Source organism: Phacochoerus africanus, chromosome 7 (genome assembly GCF_016906955.1).
Source record: "Phacochoerus africanus isolate WHEZ1 chromosome 7, ROS_Pafr_v1, whole genome shotgun sequence".
Lineage (NCBI taxonomy): Eukaryota > Metazoa > Chordata > Mammalia > Artiodactyla > Suidae > Phacochoerus > Phacochoerus africanus.
Window position 1 is genome coordinate 96986709 of NC_062550.1, and position 26774 is coordinate 97013482.

General features: G+C 39.4%; 1 long non-coding RNA gene across 2 annotated transcripts; it reads right to left on the reverse strand.

Annotated features, from left to right (window-relative positions):
• Nucleotides 1-343: 343 nt before the first annotated feature.
• On the reverse strand, nt 344-25551 carry LOC125131561 (uncharacterized). 2 transcript variants are annotated; one of them, XR_007135972.1, is made up of 4 exons: nt 24917-25551; nt 24412-24627; nt 712-949; nt 344-414 (listed from the first exon to the last, which is right to left on the reverse strand). It is a non-coding gene; the product is annotated as an uncharacterized LOC125131561 (long non-coding RNA). The 2 variants fall into 2 exon arrangements; XR_007135973.1 differs by lacking the exons at nt 24412-24627; nt 24917-25551 and adding an exon at nt 2854-3000.
• Nucleotides 25552-26774: the final 1223 nt, after the last annotated feature.

Genomic DNA, 26774 nt, shown 5'->3' on the forward strand with positions numbered 1-26774 from the left:
CTCCTTGTCTATCCTGGCTCTATTTGCACTGCACGAGCAATGTCTCCACCTGCAAAGCCTAGAAAGCAGTCTCAATATGTCCAAAGCCAACCTCTGCTGCGCTCCAGCCCCCAGCAACCACCCACCCATCGGTTCTTCCCCTGGTCCTCCCAGCGTGATCAATGGCAACGAGCTTCCCCTCGAGGTGCTCAGGCTGGACACCTTGAGACATCCTGGAAGCCTTGGTCTCACCCTCCACCTCCCCTTCCTTCCGCACATCGTATGGCAATGTAAGAAACAGCTTATCATCTCTCCTACCTCCATCAGCCACCAAGGCCCAGGCCACCAGCGTCTCTTACCTGGATGACTGCAGCGCCGCTCAACTGTCTCTCACTGTCACCCTTGCACGGCCGGCCAGACTGCTTCTTGAAAAGCCTGCGTTAAAACAATAGTTCCGAGGCTCTCGGGCTCAGCAGCTTTCAGGGCTTTCCCATCTTCCTCCGTGTAAAAGCTCAAGACTTGACAGTATGGATGTGGCCCCTCCGCCTTCATCTTTGACCTCCCCTCCCCTCCCCCTTGGTGTGTGTGTGGTGGGGGGTCTTCCGCATTCGCTGCCCTCCGGCTACAGTGGCCTCTTTTTTTCCTTCAAGAAGCAAGATGGCTCCCACCTGAGGGCATTTGTGCTCGTCATTTACTCTGCCCCGAGCTCTGTCCCCAGGGGTCCCCCCTCACCTTCCAGTCCTGCTCGCCGGTTGCCGTTCCAGAGGTGTTCTTCCCGACCAGCCTCGGTGAAGCTGTGACCCTCCGTGCACTCGCTGCAGAGCTCTGGTACAACACAGATCGCCACCCAGTTCCGTTCTGTCTCTCCCACTGTGGCCTGGCCTTCCCAAAGAACAAGTGCTGTCATCTTTAGATTCCCCAGCTAGCACAGTGCCTTGTTCCCAGGAAGAGTGAAACAGATAGCTGTCAACTGAAAAAAAAAGATGCTCAACTTCAAAGTTGAGAATTGGGAATTCCTTGATGGCTCAGTGGGTTAGGGAGCTGGCGTTGTCAGATACCAGTTCGATCCCTGGCCCAGGATCTTCTACATGCTGCAAGCGTAGCCAAAAAAATAAATAAATAAAATAAACTGGGAAAAAAAGCTCGAGAATTATGTTTCATTCAGTGGACTTACTGAGGACTTAAGTCCAGGATACAGCTTCTCAGATAGCTCAGAGAGGCTCTTCCTGAAGAGCTAAGACAGAAGTCAGGATATGTAAGAGTTTTTGTAAAAAAACAAAAAACAAAAAAAGCCCACGACATCAAAACCACAAACAGGAGTTTCTGCTTTGGCACGATGGGATTGGCGGCATCTCTGCAGCACCAGGATGAAAGTTCGATCCCCAGCCCAGCACGCTGGGTTAACAGGATCTGGCGTTGCCACAGCTGTGGCAGAGATCACACCTGTGGCCTGGATCTGATCCCTGGCCCTTATGCTCTGGGGCAGCCAAAAAAGAAGGGGGGCGGGGGGAATAGGTGGTCAGAATATCAAAAGATTACTATTAAGGAAAACCATACATCTCAAGTTAATGAACTTAATAGTCTTGTACTTACGTAAAGATACAATAGTTTAGGCTTATTGAATCACTTCTTTGATATTCACCTTAACTGTATCTGGCCAATACCCAGTTTTTCTCCACCCTGAATCCCCTCAGTGCAGTCAGGGGTGGCTGCAGCGGCTCATGGCTTGGTGGACTCAACATTAATTTACTGAAATGGCAGGCATCATTCTATGTCCATAATGTTTCCTCTTGGTCCCAAATTCGACCATTGTTTGGGATGCATTTCATAACCAATTTTGTCCCATGGTGCTAGGAAGGCTCATTCCTACATCAGGCAAAGACTCTTTGATATGCTATTCAATGTTTTTTGGATGAGGCTCTATGAATCATCTAAAATTCTCTGCATCACCTGTCTTACTAGTCTCTTAGGATCTAGTAAATGTTTTCTCTTATTGCTTCTTCCCATACCTAGAGTTACACTATTACCATTATTCTATGTAGAGTTATGTGTGATCAGCTGCCTCAAGACTTTCAACCATCATTAATTTTGTCAGCGGCCTGGTTACATGTTGGGTGATGCGAGAGTAACGATCATATGAAACAGAAAAGACACAGGTAATAGAGTTAGTAACATTAAGTCATGGTTGTAGGTCAGAGAGAAACACAAGGTACAAGTACTTTGAAAATAGTAAGAGAGCAAATTAAAACAATGATTTGTATAACTAGTTTAAATCTGGTTGCAACAAGCCATCAAGTCCACAGGGGAGCCAGCTAGAGAAGCCAAATTCTGGAAGCATCAGGTAGAGAGAAAAAGATCAAGGTTTCATCATCATTTACAAAGGTATACTTTATCAACTTGTTATAGATCATAGTTTGCATAGAGGAACTATTTTCTGGAAAAGATTAAAAGCCAGTATATTTCAGGAGTCAGAAAATTGTCACATTTATCAAGTCATTCAATTCTTTGTGACTAATTCCTGTTGATCTGCTTGAAGTCATCAGTTTTTAAATTACTTTTGTTAATTCCTGCCCAAATTCAGTGGTATGATATGAAAGTTAGCACACATTTATGAAAAAGTCCTTTTATGAATCTTCTTGAAGATGTCCATTTTATAAAAGCATCAGAGTAAAACAATGATTATCTTTAAATAACAAAAAGACTTAAAATGGCATGGCTAAAGATCTGATTATAATGCGAATGAAAAGAAACTTGGCTATTTCTGACATACAATACTTTAAGATAATAATTAGAATTATGACTGATAACATACCAGGACATATCACAATTTTTAGAAATTTCAAATTTTGGAATATCAGTATTAATGATACTTACCCATATAGTATATCAAAGGTTTACCTCCAAACATTCGATAATGCTTCAAGTAATTTAACATACCAAATAGGCTTAATTAGTTTAATATTCCCTGGAGATGCCTTAGGGCTCCTTTGAAGCATCCCAGAGTTAGCTGGAGGTCAAAAGAACTTCAATTAGAATTTGGTATTTGAGAAGTTTGTCAAAAATACCAAAAAGATTTCAAAACACCTGGTCAAATAAGATCGTAAGTCATTGTGAAACAATACTTATTCATTTAACCAAAGTACCAAAATATTTCAAAAGCAAATATAAGTCACTTAAAAGGTAAAGAAACATACACCAAAAGCAATATCCCAAGAAAACTTTGTTCTCTCAAAAGAGAGAGAAATGAAATCCAGTTCTGCACCAGCCTACCTCAACCCGACTGTGCACAAAACTCCCTTTTCAGGGCTTCATTTCCATAAATCTTTCAGAGCTTTCTGTTTCCCTATGAATTTGTCCTTGCCCACCACTCACACTTCCTCAATTGGTGAGCAGCTCACCAACTGCTGTTGCTGGCCTTTCTTTGCTCACTTTGCTTTCTTCTTTCTTCTTTTTTTTTTTTTTTTTTCCTTTTACTGCTGCACTTGCAGCATATGGAAATTCCTGAGCTAGGTGTTAACCTATGCCATAGCTTACAGCAATGCCAGATTCCTTAACTCACTGGGAGAAACCAGGGATTGAACCCACATCCTCCAGAGACAACACTAGGTCCTTAACCCATTGAGTCACAATGGGAACTCCTCGCTCTGCTTTCTTCTACATTACAGTCATCCTTCCTACCTTTACCCCTCTCCAAACCAGACACCTTAGACCTTCAAGCACTCTTGATGTGACTTGGCTTCAAACTCCTTATGCACAATAATCCAACTTGGCATGTATTAAGAATGCTTCGTCGTAGCCTTGTTAAGTAGGATGCTCCAAACTTGATCTGTATCTATAGGAGCTGTGACTTTACTAAGACTGAATCAGACTGGAAGCAAAGACGACCAAAGAATACCATGGCATTCCCACTTCAATCAGTAGAAATTATAGAGTGAGGAGTTCCCGTTGTGGCGCAGTGGTTAACGAATCCGACTAGGAACCATGAGGTTGCGGGTTCGGTCCCTGCCCTTGCTCAGTGGGTTAACGATCCGGCGTTGCCGTGAGCTGTGGTGTAGGTTGCAGACGCAGCTCGGATCCTGCGTTGCTGTGGCTCTGGCGTAGGCCGGAGGCTACAGTTCCAATTGGACCCCTAGCCTGGGAACCTCCATATGCCTCGGGAGCAGCCGAAGAAATAGCAACAACAACAACAACAACAAAAAGACAAAAAAAAAAGAAATTATAGAGTGAGAAGACTGCATATGATTGAAAATATATGGAGAAAACTGAAAGAAGCAGGAAGTGTAGAGAGCACAGAATGGCTGTTGTGTAGAAAAGAGCAGAAGGTTCTCAGTTGAAACTCTCACAAAGAAGGATCAACTAGTCTTTCTAGGTAAGCCAATTAGAAAGAAAGCCATTTTGCCCTCACCAGTTGGCAAAAATGACTAAGTCTGGGTGGGATTCTGGACAATATGGTGGACTAGAAGGACTCGAGCTTATCTCCTTTCACAAAAACACCAAAATCGCAACTCACTGCCAAACAACGATTGACAAAAAAGACTAGAAACTGGAGTTCCCATTGTGGCTCAGCTGTAATGAACTCATCTAGTGTCCAGGAGGATATGGGTTAAATTCCTGGCCTTGCTCAGTGGGTTAGGGATCTGCCATCGCCATGAGCTCTGGTGTAGGTCGCAGATGCAGCTCAGATCCCATGTTGCTGTGGCTGTGATATGGGCCAGCAGCAACAGCTCCAATTTGACTCCTATACTGAGAACTTCATGACATGGGTGCAGCTCTAAAACAAAACAAAACAAAACAAAACAAAAAAAAACCCATAGACCCTACCAAAACAGGTATCTCACATCCTAAGACAAAAAAGAGCCACAATGAGTAGTACAAGGGGTGCTTTCATGGTATATTCAAATCCCATACCCACCAGATGGGCATCCCACAAACTAGAAAATAACTATTACAGAGGTTCTCCCATAGGAGTGAATTCTGAGCCTCATGCCAGGCTCCCCAGCCTCCCCAGGCAGAAGGTCTGGCATTGGGAGCCTCCAGAGCAATTTGGCTTTGAAGCCAGTGGGGCTTGAGGAGAACCACAGGACTGGGGGAAACAGAGACTCCACTCTTGGTGGGTATACAAAAGTTCTTACATGCACTGGGACCCAAGGAAAAGCAGTAACTCCATAGGAGCCTTGGTCAGACCTACCTGTGGGTCTTGGAGGGTCTCCTGGGGGAGGCAAGGGCTGGTTGTGGCTCACTGTGAGGGAAAGGACACTGGGGCAGAGGCCCCAGGGAATATTGATTTACTTGAGTTCTCCTGGAGGTAACCATTTGGGAACAATACTGGTCCCACCCACCCTACAGGGTCTATTGCAGGGATGCCTCAGGCCAAACAATGAACAGGGTGGGAACACGGCCCCATCCATCAACAGAGAGGCTGCCTAAAGTCTTCCTGAGCCCCTAGCTGCCTCTAAACACATCCCTTGAATGGTCCTGACTGCCAGAGGGATGAGATCCAGCTCCATCCACAAGTGGGCAGGTACCAGTCCCTCTCACCAGGAGGCCAACACAAGCCCCTGGACCAACCTCACCTAGCACAGGGCAGACACCAGAAGGAAGAATAACTAAGATACTGCAGTCTGTGGAAACGAGACTACTAACATAAAGTTAGACAAAATGAGATGGCAGAGAAATATGGTACAGATAAAAACAAAATAAAACTCCAGAACAAATAAGTGAAGTGGTGAGAGGAAACTGGCAATCTACCTGAAAAAGAATTCAGAGTAATGATAGTAGAGACGATCAAAGATCTTAGAAAAAGGATGGGGGCATTGGCAGAGAATAAGTGTTTAACGAAGTAGAAGATTTAAATAACATTAGAGGTGAAAAATACAGTAACATAAAAAATACATTATAAGGAATCAATAGCAGAATGAATGAGGCAGAAAAACAATTAAGTGAGCTGGAAGGGAGAGTGGTGGAAATAAATGCCACAAAAAATAACTTAAAAAAAAGAATAAAAAGAAGTAAGGATAGTCTTAAGAGACCTCTGAGAAAACATTAAACATACCAACATTCACTGAATATGGGTTGCAGAAGGAGAAGAGAGAAAGAAAGAGCCAGAGAAAATATTTGAAGAAATTATAGCTAAAAACTTCCCTAATCTGGGAAGGGCAACACTCACTCAAGTCCAGTAAGCACAGAGCCCTATACAGAATAAACCCAAGGAGGAACACGTGAAAACACATTAATCACACTGACAAAAATTAACAACAATGAAAACATATTAAAAGTAACAAGGGAAAAGCAACAAATAACAAGGGAAACCCCAAAGTTTATCAGCTGATTTTTCAGCAGAAATTGTTGGCCAGAAGGGAGTGGAATTACATACTTAAATACGACCACCAAAATCGCTCTACCAGCAAAGCTTTTTCATTCAAATTTGATAGAGAAACCAAAAGCTTTACTGACAAGCAAAAGCTAAGAGAGTTCAACTGCACCAAACCAATTTTACAATAAATAGTGAAGGAACATCCCTAGGCAGAAAAGAAAAATCTCCAACAGTTTTGGCAGGGTGTATGTCTCTAGAAAGTTGTCCATTTCTTCTAGGTTGTCAAATTTGTTGGCTTATAAGTGTTCATAGTATTATCTTACAGTTTGTTTTGTATTTCTGCAGTATCCATTGAGATTTCTCCTTTTTCATTTCTTATTTTGTTTGAGTTCTTTCTCTCCCCTTGGTGAGTCTGGCCAGAGGTTTGTCATTTTTGTTTACCCTTTCAAAGAACCAGCTCTTGGTTTTATTGATTTTTTTTTGTACTTAAAATTTTTTTTAAATTGTTATTGCCCCAATGCAATTTTTTTTCCACTGTACAGCATGGTGACCCAGTTATACATACATGTATACATTATTTTTTCTCCCATTATCATGCTCTGTCATAAGTGACTAGACATGGTTCTCAGTGCTACACAGCAGGATCTCATGGCTAATCCATTCCAAAAGCAATAGTTTGCATCTATTAACTCCAAGCTCCCAATCGATCCCACTCCCTCTCCCTCCCCCTTGGCAACCACAAATCTATTGACTTGTACTGTTCTTTGAATCTCTATTTTATTGACTTCCTCTGTGATCTTTATGATTTCCTTCCTTCTGCTGACTTTAGGTTTTTTTTATTCTTTTTCTAATTCTCTCAGGTTGTCAGTTAAATTGTTGATTTGAGATATTTCCTCTTTTTTAAGGATGGCCTATATCACTATGAATTTCCCTCTAAGAACTTCTTTTGCAGCATCCCATAGATTTTGAATGGTTATGTTTTCATTATCATTTGTATCGAGGTATTTTTAAATTTCCCTTTTGATTTTCTTATTGACCAGTTGGTTTTTCAGTACCATGTTATTTAGTCTCCATGTAGTCAGATTTTTTTCATTTATTTTTCTTGGTTGATTTCTACTTTCATGCCATTGTGGTCAGGGAAGATAGTTGAAATAATTTCTTACTCTTAAATTTGTTGAGGTTAGCCACAGTTACATGGTCAATCCTTGAGAACGTTCCATGTTCACATGAAAAGAATGTATAGTTTGCTTTTTTTGGATGTTCTAAAAATGTCAATTAAGTCTAAATTTTCTGTTGTCATTTAGGATCTCTGTTACCTTATTGATTTTCTGTCTGGAGGATCTGTCCATTTATATGACTGGGATGTTAAAGTCTCTAAGTATTACTCTATTCCCATCAATTTCTCCTTTTGTGTCTGTTAGTATTTTTTTGTAGGTATTTGGGTGCTCCTATATTACAGGCATATATATTGATGAGTGTAATATCCTCTTCTTGAATACATCATTTTATCATTAAATAGTGTCCTTCTTTTTCTTTATGGCCTTCATTTTAAAGTCAATTTTGTCTGCTATGAGTATTGGAACCCCTACTTTCCTATCTTTTCAATTCGCATAAAATATATTTCTCCATTCCCTCACTTCCCCAAACTGAAACAAGAAATAGATCAACTGAACAGACTGATCACTAGAAACTAAATTGAATATGTAATAAAAATACTCTGGTCCAGGACCAGAGGCTTCAAAGGTGAATTCTACTAAACATACAAAGAAGAGCTTATACCTCATCCTTCTTAAGCTATTCCAAAATGTTGAAGAAGAATGAATAACCCGCAAGACATTCTATGAAGCCACCATCACCCTAATATCAAAACCAGACAAAGATATTACCAAAAAAGAAAACTTAGGCCAATATCTTTGATGACTAGAGACACAAACATTCCCAACAAAATTTTAGCCAACCAAATCCAAAAATATATAAAAAAGATCATACAACATGAACAAGTGGGATTCATCCCAAGGTCACAAGGATGGTTCAACATATGCAAAGCAATCAACACCATATACCACATTAACAAAAGAAAAGTCTAAAAACCACATGATCATCTCAACAGATGCAGAAAAACCATTTGACAAAGTCCAACATCCATTCATGATCAAAACTTTTACTGAAGTGGGTATAGAGGGAACATACCTTAATGTAATCAAAACCATTTATGACAAACTGACAGCAAATATAATACTCAGTGGAGAAAAGCTGAAAGCCTTCCTGCTAAAATCTGGAACAAGACAAGGATGCCCACTCCCACCAGTTTTATTCAACATAATATTGGAAGTCCTAGCCACAGGACACATATAATCTACTCAAACTAATCAATCTAAATCAATGAATTCAGCAAAGTAGCAGGATACAAGATTAACATTAAGAAATCAGTTGCATTTCTGTATACTAACAATGAAATATTAGAAAAGGAATATAAAAATACAATACCTTTTAACATTGCACCCCCAAAAATTAAATTCCTAGGAATGAAGCTGACCAAGGAGGTGAAAGACTTATATGCTGAGAACTATACAACATTAATCAAGGAAACTAAAGAGGATTCAAAGAAATGGAAAGATATTGCATACTTCTAGATTCAAAAAATGAATATTGTTAAAATGGCCATACTACAAAAAGCAATCTATGGATTCAATGTGATCCCTATGAAATTACCCATGACATTTTTCACACAACTAGAACAAACTATTTATATGGAACCACAGAAGACCCAGAATTGCCAAAACAATCCTAAGGAACAAAAATCAAGCAGGAGGCATAACTCTCTCAGACTTTAGACAGTATAACAAAGCTACAGCAATCAAGACAGTGTGGTACTGGTACAAAAACAGACATACAGACCAATAGACAGAATAGAGAACTCAGAAATAAGCCCAGATGTCTATGGTCAATTAATCTTTGACAACAGAGACAAAAATATCAAATGGGAAAAAGACAGTATTTTCAGCAAGTACTGCTGGGAAAACTAGACAGCTGCATGTAAATCAATGAAACTAGAACACACCCTCACACCATGCACAAAAATAAACTAAAAATGGCTTAAAGACTTAAACATTAGATAAACACCATAAAATTCCTAGAAGAGAAGGTAGGCAAAACATTCTGACAGTGACCATACAAATGTTCTCTTGTATCAGTCTCCCAAGGCAACAGAAATAACAACAAAAATAAACCAATGGGACCTAATCAAATTTAAGAGCTTTTGTGCAGCAAAGGAAACCACAAAAAGGCAGTGGTGGGGGAGGGGGCAGACTACAGAATGGGAGAAAATAGTTTCAAATAATGCAACTGACAATGGGCTTCATCTCCAAAATATACTAACAACTCATACATCTCAAACAGCAAAAAATAAAAACAAAAAACAACAACAACAAAAAACCCCCAAACAACCCATCTGAAACATGGACAGAATGCTTGAATAGACATTTCTCCAAAGAAGACATACTAGATGGCCAATAAGCACATGAAAAAATATGCAGTATCACTAATTATTACAGAAATGCCAACCAAAACTACAATGAGGTACCACTTCACACCAGTCAGAATGGCCATCATTAGTAAGTCTACAAATAACAAACGCTAGAGAGTGTGTGGAGAAAAGCTAACCTTCCTACACTGTTGGTGGGAAGGTAAATTGGTATAATCACTATGGAAAATAGTATGAAGGTACCTTAAAAAACTGAATATAGAACCACCAATCAACTGAATATATGATCCAGCAATCAGTGTCCTGGGCATATATCCAGACAAAACTTTCATTGAAAGATACATGCACCCTCATTTTCATAGCAGCACTATTCACAGTAGCCAAGACATGTAAACAACCTAAAAGTCCATCAACAAATGAATGGATCAATAAGATGGGGTACATACACACAATGGAATACTACTCAGCCATAAAAAAGAACAACATAATACCATGTGCAGCAACATGGATGGAAATAGAGGCTCTCATACTAAGTGAAATAAGTCAGAAAAAAAAAAAGACAAATAGCGCTATGATATCACTTTTATCTGGAATCTAATATATGGCACAAGTGAACCTATCTACAGAAAAGACACAAACTCATGGACATGGTAAACTCAAGCTGAGAAGAATATATAATAATTCTAAATATATAGGAACCTAACAAAGGAGCACCTGAATAAATAAGCAAATGCTAACATCTATAAAAGAAATCAACAATAACACACACACAAAAAATGGGGAGTTGTAACACTCCACTTACAGCAACGGACAGATCATTCAGATAGAAAATCAATAAAGAAAGAGAATTTAAAGACACATTATACAAGGTAGACTTAATTGATATTTATTGGACATTTCATCCAAAAGCAGCAGAATAGTTTCTTCTCAAATGCACATGAAACATTCTCCAAGATAGATCACATCTTGAGCCATAAACCAAGCCTCAGTAAATTTTAGAAAGTTGAAATAATATTAAGCATATTACCACAATGCTAGGAGATTAGGAATCAAATACAAGAAAAAAGTATAAACAACACCAACAGTTGAAGGACAATATTACCAACCAACCAATGAATTGCTGATGAAACAAAAGAGGAAGTTTAAAAACACCTAGAGACTAATGACAACAAAACAGGACCATCGAAAATCTATGGGATGAGGCAGTAGAAGTTCTAAGAGGGAAGTTTACATCAATATATGCATACCACAGTAAAGAAGAAAAAACTCAAAACAACCTAAACTTACATGTAAACCAACTATAGAAAGAAATACAAAAAACAAACAAACAAACAAACCTGAGGATAGAAGGAAAGAAGACATAAAGATCAGAGCAGAAATGAATGAAATTGAGATGAAGAAAACAATAGAAAAGATCAATGAAAATAAAAGCTGGTTCTCTGAAAAGATTAATACAATTGATAAACTGTTAACCAGACTCATAAAAAAATGGAAAGAGCACAAATAAAATTAGAAATCAAAAAGGAAAAGTTACAAGCAACACTACAGAAATACAAGGATCAAAGAGAATACCACAAGCAACTATAAGCCAATAAAACAGAAGAAAAGGTATAATCTTCCAAGACTGAACCAGGAAGAAATAGAAAATATGAACAGACTAACCACAACTACTGAAATTGAAACTGTGATTAAAAAAATATACAACAAACAAATGTCCAGGACCAGATGGATTTACAGGTAAATTCTATCAAACATTTAGAGAAGAGTTAACACCTATCCTTCTGAAACTAATCCAAAAATGTGCAGAGAAACAAATACTGCCAACCTCATCCAATGAGGCTCCCACCACCCTGATACTCAAACAAGACAAAGATACAACGAGAAAGTTACAGGCTAATGCCATTGATGAATCTAGACAAAAAGTTCAACAAAATTCTAAGCCAACAATACCTTAAAAGGATCTTACACCATAATCAAGTGGGACTTATCCCAGGGATTCAAGGATTTTTCAATATCCACAAATCAGAGAAAGATGGTGGAGGAATAAGAGGTCACGCAGACCTTCTCCCACAACACATTAAAAAAAACACATTTATATGTAAAACTACTCACACAGAACATCAACTGAATGGTGGCAGAAGAACTTAAAACCTCCAAAAAGGGCAAGAAACAGACCTCTGCAGACTGACAGACATTGAGTTCAAAACGGAGATACTGAAAATACTGAAGGAATTAAGAGAGGATATGAACAGTAAAGCAGATTCCTTTAGAAAGGAACTAGAAAACATAAGGAGGAACACAGAAAAATGAGAAAATTCATTTGCAGAGATACCAACTGAGCTGAAGGCAATAAAGAGCAATGCAGAGGAACAAATTAGTGACAGGGAAGATAAAATAATGGAAATCACCCAATCAGGACAGCAGACAGAAAACCAAATGAAAAAAAATGAAAGCAATATAAGAGACCTATGGGATAATATAAAGCAGGCCCATCTACACATAATAGGAATTCCACAAGAAGAAGAAAAAGAAAAGGGGATTGAAAATATATTTCAAGAAATAATGGCTGAAAACTTTCCAAATCTAAAGGATACTGATATCAAGATACAGGAAGTACAGAGGGCCTCAAATAAGTTGAACCCCAACAGGGCATGCCAAGACATATTATAATAAAAATGGCAAAAGTTAAAGAGAGGATTCTAAAGACAGCAAGAGAAAAGCAAAGCATTAATTACAAGAGAATCCCCATAAGGCTATCAGTTGATTTCTCTACACAAACACTACAGGCCAGAAAGGAGTGGCAAGATATATTTAAAGTGCTGAAAGGAAAAAATCTGCAACCTAGAATATTCTATCCAGCAAGAATATCATTTAAAATAGAAGAGGAAATAAAGAATTTCTCCAACAAACAAAAGCTAAAAGAGTACAGCAATACTAAACCCATTCTAAAAGCAACACTAAAAGAGCTTCTCTAAATTAAAAAGAAAAAAGAGAGAGAGATAGAGAGAAAAGAGAAAAAAGAAAAATTAGGATGGAGGAAACCACAGTTGGAAAGCAGTCACTTAAATAAGCCAGCATACAGATCTAAACATTAAGATAGCTAAAAACAAACAAAAGACATCGAAATCATACAATGTGGGGAAGGAAAATAAGAAAACATAGAATTTTAAAAATTATTTTTTTTAACAATGTGTCGGAGCCTATACGAGTACCAGGCAAAAGCAAGCAGATATAGGAAGGGCTTAACATGCTTAAAAAACAGGGCAACCACAAATCAAAAGTAAACAATAAATTCAGAGAAACTGAAAAAGTATTCAAGCATAACATAAATGGAAACTATCCAACCAAAAAAAAAGAAGAGAAACAAAGAATCAACTGGAAAACAAGGTTTAAAATGGCAATAAATACATATCTATCAAATAATCACCTTAAATATCAATGGACTGAATGCTCCAATCAAAAGACACAGAATAGCTGATTAGATGAAAAAGCAAGAGCCTACAATTCACTGTTCACGAGAGACTCACCTTAGGGCAAAGGACACATATAGATTGAAAGTGAGGGGATGGGAAAAGATATTTCATGCCAATGGACAAGACAGGAAAGCAGGAGTTGCAATACTCATATCAGACAAAATAAGACTTTAAAACATTAAAAAAAGACAAGGAAACTATTTAGTGGTTAAAGGATCCATTCAAGAAGAGGATATTACAATTGTCAATATATATGCCCCTAATATAGGAGCACCCAGATACCTCCAACAAATACTAACAGACATAAAAGGAGAAATTGATGGGAATACAATCACAGTAGGAGATTTTAACACCCCACTCCCATCAATGGACAGACCCTCTAGACAGAAAATCAGTAAAGCAACAGAGATCCCAAAGGACACAATAGAAAAGTTAGACTTAATTGACATTTTCAGGACATTATATCCAAAAAAAAAAAAATCAGAATATACATTCTTCTCAAGTGCACATGAACATTCTTAAGAATTGATCACATGCTGGGGCACAAAGCTAACATCAACAAATTTAAGAGTATAGAAATTATTTCAAGTATCTCCTCTGACCACAATGGCATGAAACTAGAAATCAACCACAGGAAAAGAAATGAGAAAAAACACTAACTACAAGGAGACTAAACAACATACTACTAAAAACCAATGCGTCAATGAGGAAATCAAGGATATTAAAAAATACCTTGAGACAAATGATAATGAAGACACAACCACTCAAAATCTATGGGCTGCTGCAAAAGCAGTGCTCAGAGGGAAATTCATAGCAATACAGGCCTTCTCAAAAAAGAAGACAAATCTCAAATTGACAATTTAACCCAACACCTAAATGAATTAGAAAAAGAAGAACAAGCAAAACCTTAAGTCAGCAGAAGGAAGGAAATCATAAAGATCAGAGAGGAAATCAATAAAACAGAGATTCAAAAAACAATATAAGAAATCATTAAAACCAAGAGCTGGTTCTTTGAAAAGGTAAACAAAATTGACAAACCTCTGGCTAGACTCACCAAGAAGAGGAGAGAAAAAATCCCAATAAAGTAGGAAATGAAAAAGGAGAAGTCACAACGGATACTACAGAAATACAAAAAAACAAAACAAAAAAAACAAACATGAGAGAATACTATGAACAATTGTGTGCCAACAAATTTGACAACCTAGAAGAAATGGACAACTTTCTCAAGACTTACAGCCTGCCAAAACTGAATCAAGAAGAAATAGATCAACTGAACAGACCGATTACTAGAAATGAAATTGAATGTATCATAAAAACACTCGCTACAAATAAAAGCCCAGGACCAGATGGCTGCACAGGTGAATTCTACAAACATACAAAGGGGAACTTATACACATCCTCCTTAAACTATTTCCAAAGGTTGAAGAAGAGGGAACATTCCCAAAGACATTCTATGATGCCACCATCACCCTAATTCCAAAACCAGACAAAGATACTACCAAAAAAGAAAACTATAGGCCAGCATCTTTGATGAATATAGATGCAAAAATTCTCAAAATTTTAACCATCTGAATCCAACAACATATAAAAAAGATCATACACCATGACCATTTGGGATTCATCCCAGGTGTACAAGGATGGTTCAACATACGCAAATCAAACAAAGTCATACACCACATTAACAAAGGACGAGTCAAAAACCACATGATCATCTCAATAGATGCAGAAAAAGCATTTGACAAAGTACAACATCCATTCATGATAAAAACTCTTACCAAAGTGGGTATAGAGGGAACATACCTTAGCATAATCAAAGACATTTACAACAAACTCACAGCAAATATAATACTCAATGGAGAAAAGCTGAAAGCCTTCCCACTAAAATCTGGAACAAGACAAGAATGTCCACTCTCACTACTGTTATTCAACATAGTACTGGAACTCCTAGCCACAACAATCAGACAAAAAGAAGAAATAAAATGCATCCAAATAGGAAGAGAAGAGGTAAAACTGTCACTGTATGCAGATGACATGATACTATATATAGAAAACCCTAAGGACTCAATCCAAAAACTACTGGGTTTTTTTTTTTGTTGTTGTTGTTGTTCTTTTTGGTCTTTTTGCCTTTTTTTTCTTTTTTTTTCTTTTTTGGCTTTTTGGTATTTCTTGGGCTGCTCCCACGGCATATGGAGGTTCCTAGGCTAGGGGTCAAATCGGAGCTGCAGCCGCCAGCCTACACCAGAGCCACAGCAATGCGGGATCCGAACCGCGTCTGCGACCTACACCACAGCTCAGGGCAGCGCCGGATCCTTTACCCCACCGAGTGAGACCAGGGATCGAACCTGCAACCTCATGGTTCCTACTCGGATTCGTTAACCACTGCGCCATGACGGGAACTCCCCAAAAACTACTTTTGAACTGATCAACAAATTCAGCAAAGTAGCAGGGTATAAGATTAACGTCCAAAAATCAGTCACATTTCTGTGTAACAACAATGAAATATTAGAAAAGGAATACAAAAATACAATATTTGCACCCCCCAAAAATGAAATACCTGGGAATACACCTGACCAAGGAGGTAAAGGACTTATATGCCAAGAACAATAAAACATTCATCAAGGAAATTAAAGAAGATGTAAAGACATGGAAAGATATTCCATGCTCCTGGGTGGGAAAAATTAATATTGTAAAAATGGCCCTACTACCCAAAGCAATCTACAGATTTAATGCAATCCCTATCAAATTATCCATGACATTTTTCACAGAACTAGAACAAACAATCCAAAAATTTATATGGAACCACAAAAGACCCAGAATTGCCAAAGCAATTCTGAGAAACAAAAACCAAGCAGGAGGCATAACTCTCTCAGACTTCAGGCAATATTACAAAGCCACAGTTATCAAGACAGTGTGGTACTGGTACTAAAACAGACTTACAGACAAATGGAACAGAATAGAGAACCCAGAAATAAACCCAGACACCTATGGGCAATTAATCTTTGACAAAGGAGGCAAGAACATAAAATGGGAAAAAAGTCTTTTCAGCAAGTACTGCTGGGAAACCTGGACAGCTGCATGCAAATAAATGAAACTAGAACATGCCCTCATGCCATGCATGAAAATAAACTCAAAGTGGCTTAATGACTTAAATATAAGACAAGACACCATTAAACTCCTTTAAGAGAACATAGGCAAGGAGTTCCCGTTGTGCCGCAGTGGTTAACGAATCCGACTAGGAACCATGAGGTTGCGGGTTCGATCCCTGCCCTTGCTCAGTGGGTTAACGATTCGGTGTTGCTGTGAGCTGTGGTGTAGGTTGCAGACGTGGCTCAGATCCTGCATGGCTGTGGCTCTGGTGTAGGCCAGTGGCTACAGCTCTGATTGGACCCCTAGCCTGGGAACCTCCACATGCCACTGGAGCAGCCCAAGAAATGGCAAAAAGACAAAAAAAAAAAAAAAGAAAAAGAAAAAAGAAAAAGAGAGAGAGAGAACATAGGCAAAAACATTCTCTGACATAAACCTTATGTATATTTTCTAACGTCAGTCTCCCAAAGCAACAGAAAAGAAAAAAAATAAATGAATGGGACTTAATCAAGCTGACAAGCTTTTGTACACCAAAGGAAACCATACAGAAAACAAAAAGACAACTTACAGAATGGGAGAAAATAGTTTCAAATGATGCAATGGACAAGGGCTTAATCTCTAGAATATACAAGCAACTTCTCCAACTCAACAGCAAAAAAGCCAACCACCCAATGGAAAAATGGGCAAAAGACCTGAATAGACATTTTTCCAAGAAAGATGTACAGATGTCCAACAAGCACATGAAAAAATGCTCAACATCATTGAGTATTAGAGAAATGCAAATCAAAACTACCACGAGATACCACCTCACACCAGTCAGAATTGCCCTTATTAAAAGTCCACAAATAACAAATGCTGGAGGGGGTGTGGAGAAAAGGGAACCCTCCTGCACTGTTGGTGGGAATGTAAGCTGGTACAACCACTATTAAAAACAGTATGGAGGTACCTTAGAAATCTATACATAGAACTACTATATGACCCAGCAATTCTACTCTTGGGCATATATCCAGACAAAACCTTCCTTAAAAAAGACACATGCACCTGCATGTTCATTGCAGCACTATTCGCAATAGCCAAGACATGGAAACAACCCAAATGTCCATCAACAGACGACTGGATTAGGAAGATGTGGTATATATACAAAATGGACTACTACTCAGCCATAAAAAAGAACAAAATAATGCCATTTGCAGCAACATGGATGGAATGAGAGACTCTCATACTAAGTGAAGTAAGTCAGAAAGAGAAAGAAAAATACCATGTGATATCACTTATATCTGGAATCTAATATACAGCACAAATGAACCTTTCCACAGACAAGAAAATCAAGGACTTGGAGAATAGACTTGTGGTTGCCAAGGGGGAGGGAGAGGGAGTGGGGTGGATTGGGAGCTTGGGGTTAATAGATGCAAACTATTTCCTTAGGAATGGGTTAGAAATGAGATCCTGCTGTGTAGCACTGCCAACTATGTCTAGTCACTTATGATGGAGCATGATAATGTGAGAAAATAGAATGTTTACATGTATGTGTAACTGGGTCACCATGCTGTACAGTAGGGAAAAAAACCTATTGGGGAAATAAAAATTTAAGAAAATATATCCACAAATCAATCAGTGTGATACACAAAACAAATTAGAGAACCTAAACCGTATGATCATCTCCACAGATTCAGAAAAAGTTTTTGACACACCCAATAGTCGTTTCTCATAAAAACCCTCCATCAAGTTGTCAAAGAAGGAACCCACCTCAACATAACAAAAGCCATATATGACAAACCCACAGCTAACATTATTCTCAATGGGGAAAAGCTGAAAGAATTCCTGCTAAGATCAGGAACAAGACAAGAATGTCCACTCTCATCATTTCTATTCAACATAGTTTTCGAAGTCCTATCCATAGTCATCAGAGCAGAAAAAGAAATAAAAGGAATCCAGACTGGAAAGGAAGAGGTAAAACTATCACTGTTTGCAGAGGACACGATACTGGACCTGACAATCCTAAAGATATTACCAGACAACTGTTAGAGCTCATCAATGAACTTGGCAAAGTTGCAGGGTACAAAATTAACACACAGAAATCAATTGCATTTCTATATACAGACAAAAGATCAGAAAGAGAAATTGGGGGAACAATCCCATTTACCATCACATCAAAAAAATAAAATACCTATGAATAAACCTACCCAAAGAGACAAAAGACATGTACTCCAAAAACTGTAAGATACTGATGAATGAAATCAAAGTTGATAAAAACAGATAATCCCCAGGGCAATCTACAGACTCAATGCAATTCCTATCAAATTACCAATGGCATTTTTCACAGAACTGGAAAAAAATTTTTTTTAAATTTGTATGGCAATGCCAAAGACACCAAAGAGCCAAAGCAATCCTGACAAAGAAAAATGGAGCTGGTACAGTCAGACCACAGACTATATTACAAAGCCACAGTCATCAAAACAGTATGGTAGTGGCACAAAATAACAGACACATCGATCAATGGCACAGAAAAGAAAGCCCAGAAATAAACCCACGCACCTATAGTCAATTAATGTATGACCTAGGAGTCAAGAATATCAAATGGAGAAAAAAGACAGTCTCTTCAGTAAGTGGTGCTGGAAAAACTCGACAGCTACATGCTAAAGAACAAAATCAGAACACTCTCTTAACACCATATACAAATTAAACTTAAAATGGATTAAAGATCTAAATGTTAAGACTGGATACTATAAAACAGGGAAAACACAGGCCAAACACTCTCTGACATAGGCCAAACACTCTGACAGAAACCACAGCAATACCTTCTCAGATCTACCTCCCAGAGTAATGACAATAAAATAAAAAATAAACAAATGAAACCTAATTAAAGCCAAAATCTTTTGCACAGAAGAACCCATAAAAAAGTGAAGAGACAACCCACAGAATGGGAGAAAATATTTGCAAATGATGCAATTGACAAGGGATTAATCTTTCAAATATACAAACAGCTCATTCAGCTCGATGTCAAACAAAAAGCACCCAGTAAAAAAATGGGCAGAAGATCTAAATAGACATTTCTCCAAAGACGACACACAGATGGCAAAAAAAAAAAAAAGAAAAAAAAAGGTGTTCAACATTGCTAATTACAAAATGCAAATCAAAACTACAAAGACACACCACTGTACACCATTCAGATTGGCCATCATAAAAAGTCTATAAACAATAATGTTGGAGAGGATGTAGAGAAAGGGAACCCTCCTGCACTGTTGGTGGGGATGTAAAGTGATACAACTACATGGAAAACAGTATGGAGCTTCCTCAAAAAACTAAAAATAGAAATACCCTATGATCCAGCAATCCTACTCTTGGGCATTTATCTGGAGAAATCTGTTTTGAAAAAAGACATGCACCCCAATGTTCATTGCAGCTGTATTCACAATAGCCAAGAGAGGGCAGAAACCTAAAGCCCATCAACAGGGGAATGGACAAAAAAGATGAGGTGCATATATACAATGGAATATTAGCCATAAAAAAGGATGAAATAATGCCAACTGCAGTAACATGGATGAACCTAGAGATTATCATACTAAGTGAGGTTAGACAGTGAAAGACAAACATCATATGGTATCATTTATATGTGGAATTTAAAAAAATAGATTCAAATGAACTTATTTGTAAAACAGAAACAGACTCAGAGACTTTGACAACAAACTTACTATGTTTACCAAAGGGGATTGGTGGGGGATGGGAGAAGGGAAGGATGAGGGTTTGGGATTGGCCTTGCACACTGCAGTATATGAAATGACTGGCCAGTGGGAACCTATTGCACAGCACAGGGAACTCTTCCCAAAATTCTGTGATAATCTGTATAGGAAAAGACTCTGAAAAAGAATGGATGTGTGTATTTGTACAACCGAATCACTTGCACAGCAGAAATTATCACAACATTGTAAATCAACTATACTTCAATAAAGCTTAAAAAAAAGGGGGAAAAAAGGGGAGGGGGACACAAAGGAGAGTTAATACCTATCCTTCTGCAACTATTCCAAAAAGTTGCAGAGGAAGGAATGCACCCAAACTCATTCCATGAGGCCACCATTACCCTGATGCCAAAACTAGACAAAGTTACGACAAAAAAGATCATAAGCCAATGTCATTGATGAACACAGACACAAAAATTCTCACCAAGTATGAAAACCAAACCTAACGATATATTAAGGGGATTATACACCATAATCATGTGGGATTTATCCCACTGATGGCAAAGACTTTTCAGTATCAGCACATCAGTCAGTATGACAGACCACATTAACAAATTAAAGAGTCAAAACCATATGATTATCTCAATTAGACGCAGAGACAGATTTTGACAAAATCCAACACCCATTTCCAACCATAATTCGAGTAGATACATGCATCCCAGAAAAATTTTTAAATTTTATAAAACAGTCTACAAATAGTAAATGCTGGAGTGGGTGCAGAGAAAAGGGAACCCTCTTACACTGTTGGTAGGAATGTAGATTGGTACGACCACTATAGAAATTAGTATGAAAGTTCCTCAAAAAACTAAAAATGTAACTGCCATATAATCTACCAATTCCACTCCTGGGCATCTATCCCGACAAAAACCATAATTCAAAAAGATAAATGCACTCCTATGTTCATTGCAGCCCTATTACAATGGTCAAAACAGGGGAGTAACCTAAATGTCCACAGACAGAAAAGTGTATTAAAAATGTGGTACATATATACAATGGAATATTACTTAGCCATAAAAATGAATTAAATAATGCCATTTTCAGCCACATGGATGGTCTTAGAAATGATCATATTAAGTAAGTTAGACAAAGACCACCAATATTGTATGATACTACCTATACGTGGAATCTAAAAAAAAGTGATATAAACTTATTTGCAAAACAGAGAAAGATTCACAGACTTAGAAAAAAAAACTTATAGTCACCCAAGATGAAAGGTATAGGAAGGGAGATAAATTTGGAGTTTGGGAGTGACATATACACACTACTATCTATAAAATAATCAGTGAGAACTTTCTATATAGGATAAGGAACTCTAGTCAACAGTCTCTAATAACCTATATGGGAAAAGAATCTGAAAAGGGATAGCTCTATCACAAATATATAACTGAATCACCTTTCTTTACACCTAAAACTGATATAACATTGTAAGCCACCTATACTGCAGTGCAATATTTTTTTTTTGTCTTTTTGCCATTTCTTGGGCCGCTTCCACGGCATATGGAGGTTCCCAGGCTAGGGAACCTCCAATTGGAGCTATAGCCACCGGCCTACGCCAGAGCCATAGCAACGCGGGATCCGAGCCTCGTCTGCAACCTACACCACAGCTCACAGCAACGCCGGATCGTTAACCCACTGAGCAAGGGCAGGGACCGAACCCGCAACCTCATGGTTCCTAGTCGGATTCGTTAACCACTGCGCCACGACGGGAACTCCTGCAGTGCAATATTAATTCAAAATAAATGTACCAATTTTTATATAATTTCATCTTAATCCTATCTTTTATACCTTTAGGTTGTAGGTTCCATTAGGACCCAATCAACAAGCCTTGGTCTTGCTAAAATTTTTTCTATTTATCCCCACATATATAAAAAAGGATCTAGGGTTCCCAGTGAGGAATTGAGCCAAGGGATGCAGGCTCTTTTGTCAATTTTTTAACTTGATTAATTGGCCTAACTGTTGTCCCTAGTAACTGGCCAGCTATCTCAGTGCAATTTTTTCCCCAGCCTTCTAAAGTAAGTACTTAGGAGTTCCCATTGTAGCTCAGCAGATCAAGAACCCAACATAGCATCTGTGAGGATGCGGGATCTATCCTTAGCCTCACTCAGTGAGATATGGATCTGATCATAGATGTGGCTTGGATCCCATGCTGGGGTGGCTGTGGTGTAGGCCCACAGCTGCAGCTCTGATTTGACCCCTAGCCTGGGAACCTCCAGATGCTGCTCTATGGAGGAAAAAAAAAAAAAAAGTATGTAGTTAAACTGGAGCAAATAGAACAAACTTGTTTGAGGCCCTTTAATGTTGGGAACTAAAAGGGGGTCTCGGGTCTCTCTGTCCCATCCAATCTTAGGTAGTATATCAAACCTTTGTTTTAATCCTTTTTTTTTTTTTTTTTTTTTTGAGGCTGCAATGGCAGCATATGGAAATTTCCAGGCTAGGCGTTGAATTAGAGCTACAGCTGCTGGCCTCTGCCACAGCCATGCCAGATCCTTAACCCTTTGAGCAAGGCCAGAGATCAAAACTCGCATCCTCATGGATACTAGTTGGGTTCATTATCACTGAGCCACAATGGGAACTCCCTGTCTCAATCCTTTTCACGTCCACTTTATTTCTTAAAAACCATCTGAAGATGTATCTCAGGACTAAGATATATGTGTAGTCCTTTTAAAATTTCCTCGTTGAAAATCAGTCTCTAGACTTTCCTGCAGTTTTTTCTTACTTCCTTGTTAATCAACCTAATTAACATGAATGTTCTTAGCAGCGTCTTGAGACCCACTGAGGGGAAGGAGACGACCATGAATAGGGCTTCCCCAAGCCTTTTGTTTGTTTAAATTAAGGGTGTCCTTAGATTAACTGTTATATAATTTTTCCACCTTTTAACCTTTTTTTATAGGTATCAGCCAAATAGCTGTTTATATTGAGGATGCTGTAAAAATTCACCAATGCAGAAGCTTCTCCAATTTAAAGGACCCATTGTGCAGCCATTTGTGAAATGTCTTAATAATGACTGAAATCAGTAAGACCCAAGAGGTGTTCCCACATGACAGGGGGAGAGATGTTGTCTATAGAAGATTCAGAAAATTTACTCCCCAACATCACCTAGGAGCACCCATGGTGGACTTAGACTACAGAAGGGAGAACCGAGGAACCTAAGAGCTGGAACCACTCCTGTAGGATAAAAACTAGAGGAGTTAGGGAGCATGCCCTGTGGTGCAGTGGGTTAAGAATCCAACTGCCACAGCACAGGTCGAGGGTTCAATCCCCGGCCAGTTGCAGCGGATTCAAGCATCTGGCACGGCTGCAGCTGGTCCCTGTCCTAGGAACTCCGTATGCCGTGGCCGGACAAAAAGAAAAAAGGAAAAAGAAATTCTAGGAGAATTCGGCTCACCAAGAGGACTTGGACTCACCACAAGATCATCACTGGTTATTCTATCTCCACAGACAGACCTCGGGATAGGGAACAAAGCTGTCATGACAAAAAGGAAGGACAGATTGCTAGTCTTCAACGAACCCCTCAGCCAGGTTTATGGATGTACAAAATTTACACTTCAAAGTCCTTACTTCATTGGGAATTAAAGGACATCTCCCCCTGAAAATGACTCAGATGGGCTTCTTCGATTGCGTACACAAAGTTAGATCAAACATTGTTTTCGAATTCTGACCTTAAAAGAAATACTTGGCAGTCAAACAGACTGGGATTCTGAGCCGTCTTTTGTCTGACTCTGTCAATTCTCAGGGGATGTTATCATTTTAACCACGGGTGCTCGGATCACTGAGTGGCCAGGTCTTGTGCATGTCTCTCTGGCAGCAATGTTTTCATTCAAGATGAGTGGGTGTCCCTAGAGGGACGGCTGCCCGGCAGGGGGACTTGCCTCCCCCACTCCTAAGAGTTTCTTCCTCGCCATCGAAAGCCCCGTTGCAGACGGTGAAGAGATGTCCCCTCTTTGCAACTGAAAGCTCTCATGAGCTATCTTCGCTTTTATTTTGACAAGCTATTAAAGCCAATTCAAACAAAAAAAGACAGGCCCGTCTCCCACCTAATTACTCATCCAACTCCGCTCAGAGTCTTTCAACTGATCAAAGTCCTCCTGGTCTTTCAGCTGAGATAACGCACTCTGCATCTTGTCTAAGCTCCATGTAGAGTCCCAGGTCTTTTTTTTTTTTTTCCATTTTTTAAAGTTTTACCCAAGTATAGTTGATTTACAATGTTGTGATAATTTCTGCCGTACACCACATCCATTCTCGCTCCGATCATTTTCCCACACAGATTATCACAGACGATTGGGTCTTTTAACGGAGGACAACCCATGCACTTCTTTAAACCAGGTTTCAAGGCGTACCTACCCCTCCAGGGAAGAGCTGGCCAGCACCGAATGTGGATCCTTAGCACCAACAGCCAGTAAGGGGTCTAAGATTCAGGAAAGACTATTCCCAAGTCACGTGGACTCTGAAGAAGCCGATGGACGCGAGAGGCTTCTGCTGGTACCACAGCCATGACAGCGTTCAGGCAAAGTAGAGACGTCTTCTCGGGGTCCCTTAGTTGGTCACCATGACTGTCAACTGGAAAAAACACAAACAAGAGACAACACCACATAACCTCAGAGTTGAGAATTCAGTGGGATTACTGAGGACTGAAGTCCAGATACGAACTCTGACAGCTCCGAGCGCCAGTTCCAAAGAGGTCAGGCAGGAGCCAGGATATTTAGGAGTTTTGGCCAAAAAATCCAGGTGGTCGGAACATCCCAAGATTACTGTTGAAGAAAATGGGACCTTAATGAATTTAGCCCTTTTCTCTACATGGGAAGATTCAAGAGTCTGGCTTTGTTGAACTTATTCCTTTGATATGTACCTTCTCTTGGGCCAGTATCCTGTTTTTCCTCCATCCTGAATTCCCTTCTGGATGCACCACTGGGATTAGCTGCGAAGGCGATGGCGTGGTGGTGGTGGGTAACCCGCTTTCTTCATCCTGAATTCCCCTCAGGGCACCACAGGGCGAGCCGCAGTGGCCAACGACTTGATGGCCACAATATCCTTTGTTGACATGGCAGGAGAGAGTCTATGTCCATGTAGATATTGACTAAATGAGAATGTTTTATTCAAATGTTTTAAAAACATTCTCAAAAATTCTTTTACAGGCCAAAGCAGTTACAGCTGGGTTGAATGGACTGGAAGAAACACAATGTGTAAAAATTTAGATGCTCAATATTTGGGGCTCAGTGGGCATTGCTCTGACCTACATATTTGAAGCCTGAGAGAGTTGCATGGAAGTTCTGGCATTGCTTTTGTCTAGTCATATGACCTGAAGGAAACTAAGCTTTGTCTTTTTCTCTAACTGTAAGAAGGTGAAAATGTGAATTTTGTTTATGAAATTAGCGCAGTAGCTGTCAGAGAGTTAAGTGCTCAGTAAGCAGTAGCGATTTTGTTATTTATTATTATTTTGTTTCCCCCGGACTGTACTTCCAAGTATGATTAAGTGTAACTCTAGAAAAGAGACAAGGACTCAATGTTCAGTGCCAAAAAAAAAAAAAAAAGGAATATGTAATGTTTAATCCAAAGTTAATGTTTCATTTTTCAATTTCAACAAAAAGACTACATACAATTTGCCTTCTATACATAACATAAGACTGAGGCCAAAAGCTAGCCGTTGAGCAACCCCAGAGGAACTCAGCTTGAGAGTACAAATGTCATAATTATCCTAAATAAAGGCAGAGCAAAAATAGGATGTGGGAGAAAGGCCTGGAATGTGAGCCAAGTGTCACTGAGACAAAGACTTACCTGGAACGCATACTCTCCTTGCCTTCTGCTGTTTGCTTACCGCATTTCATGTAAAGGTAAGGCCGTCCAGATCCCCAGTATCCTTTCATTTATGTGTAGAGCAAACTTGGAGTCTGTTAGCAAGATAATTTCCATGTATTTAAGAGGTATTGGGATGCACCCCACAGGTCTGCAAGCCTGATATGTGTCCAGTCTTGAAACCAAAGGAAGAACCTAGAGATAGGGAAAAACCAGTGGTTCACCGGGCAGGGAGTCTTACACATCCAAAGCAAGAGGTCCTGGAGCAACTCCCCCCATGATGTGTGGCTGGAGGCAGGCAGGACAGGGAAGCAACCTTCACCATCCTGGTGAGAAGGAGGCTTCCATTTATAAAGGAAAATGATGCCAGGTTGGCTCATCAGTCAGCAGGGAAACCAGCAGATGGGCCATGTCCCTCCCAGTCCCCCAGGTTAATGACCATCACGAGGGTAGATTTTTTTTCCCTTTAATAACTAGCAGGTGGAGCCCTTCTGGCCTCATGATTAGAGCGATCATTAGTTACCAGCGGGGGCAGGGGGTAAGCACGTTCATGGGTGAGGGAGCAGGGGAAGCGGGGACTGGTCCAGCAGGGGATGTACAGAGAGCAAGAGAACAGCCACCTCAAGTGGCCTGACCAGACACTCCACCCCCCCACATACCTTGCATGACCCTTACCATCTTGGTCTGCCCCTCATCCAAGACAGTCCCTGAGCTCAGGTATGCGGAGGTGCACAGCCATCAAACACAAGTGCAATGCACAACAGAAGCTCAAGGGTATCAAGAGTCCAAGAGGTGGGAAGATTCTGGGGCCAAGTAGTTATCGGGTCACCAGTCCATGGAAATCCAGAGAATGACAATGCCATCTTGCTATAGACCCAGCAATCGAACTCATCTCTCAGCGAGGCCACTCTCCT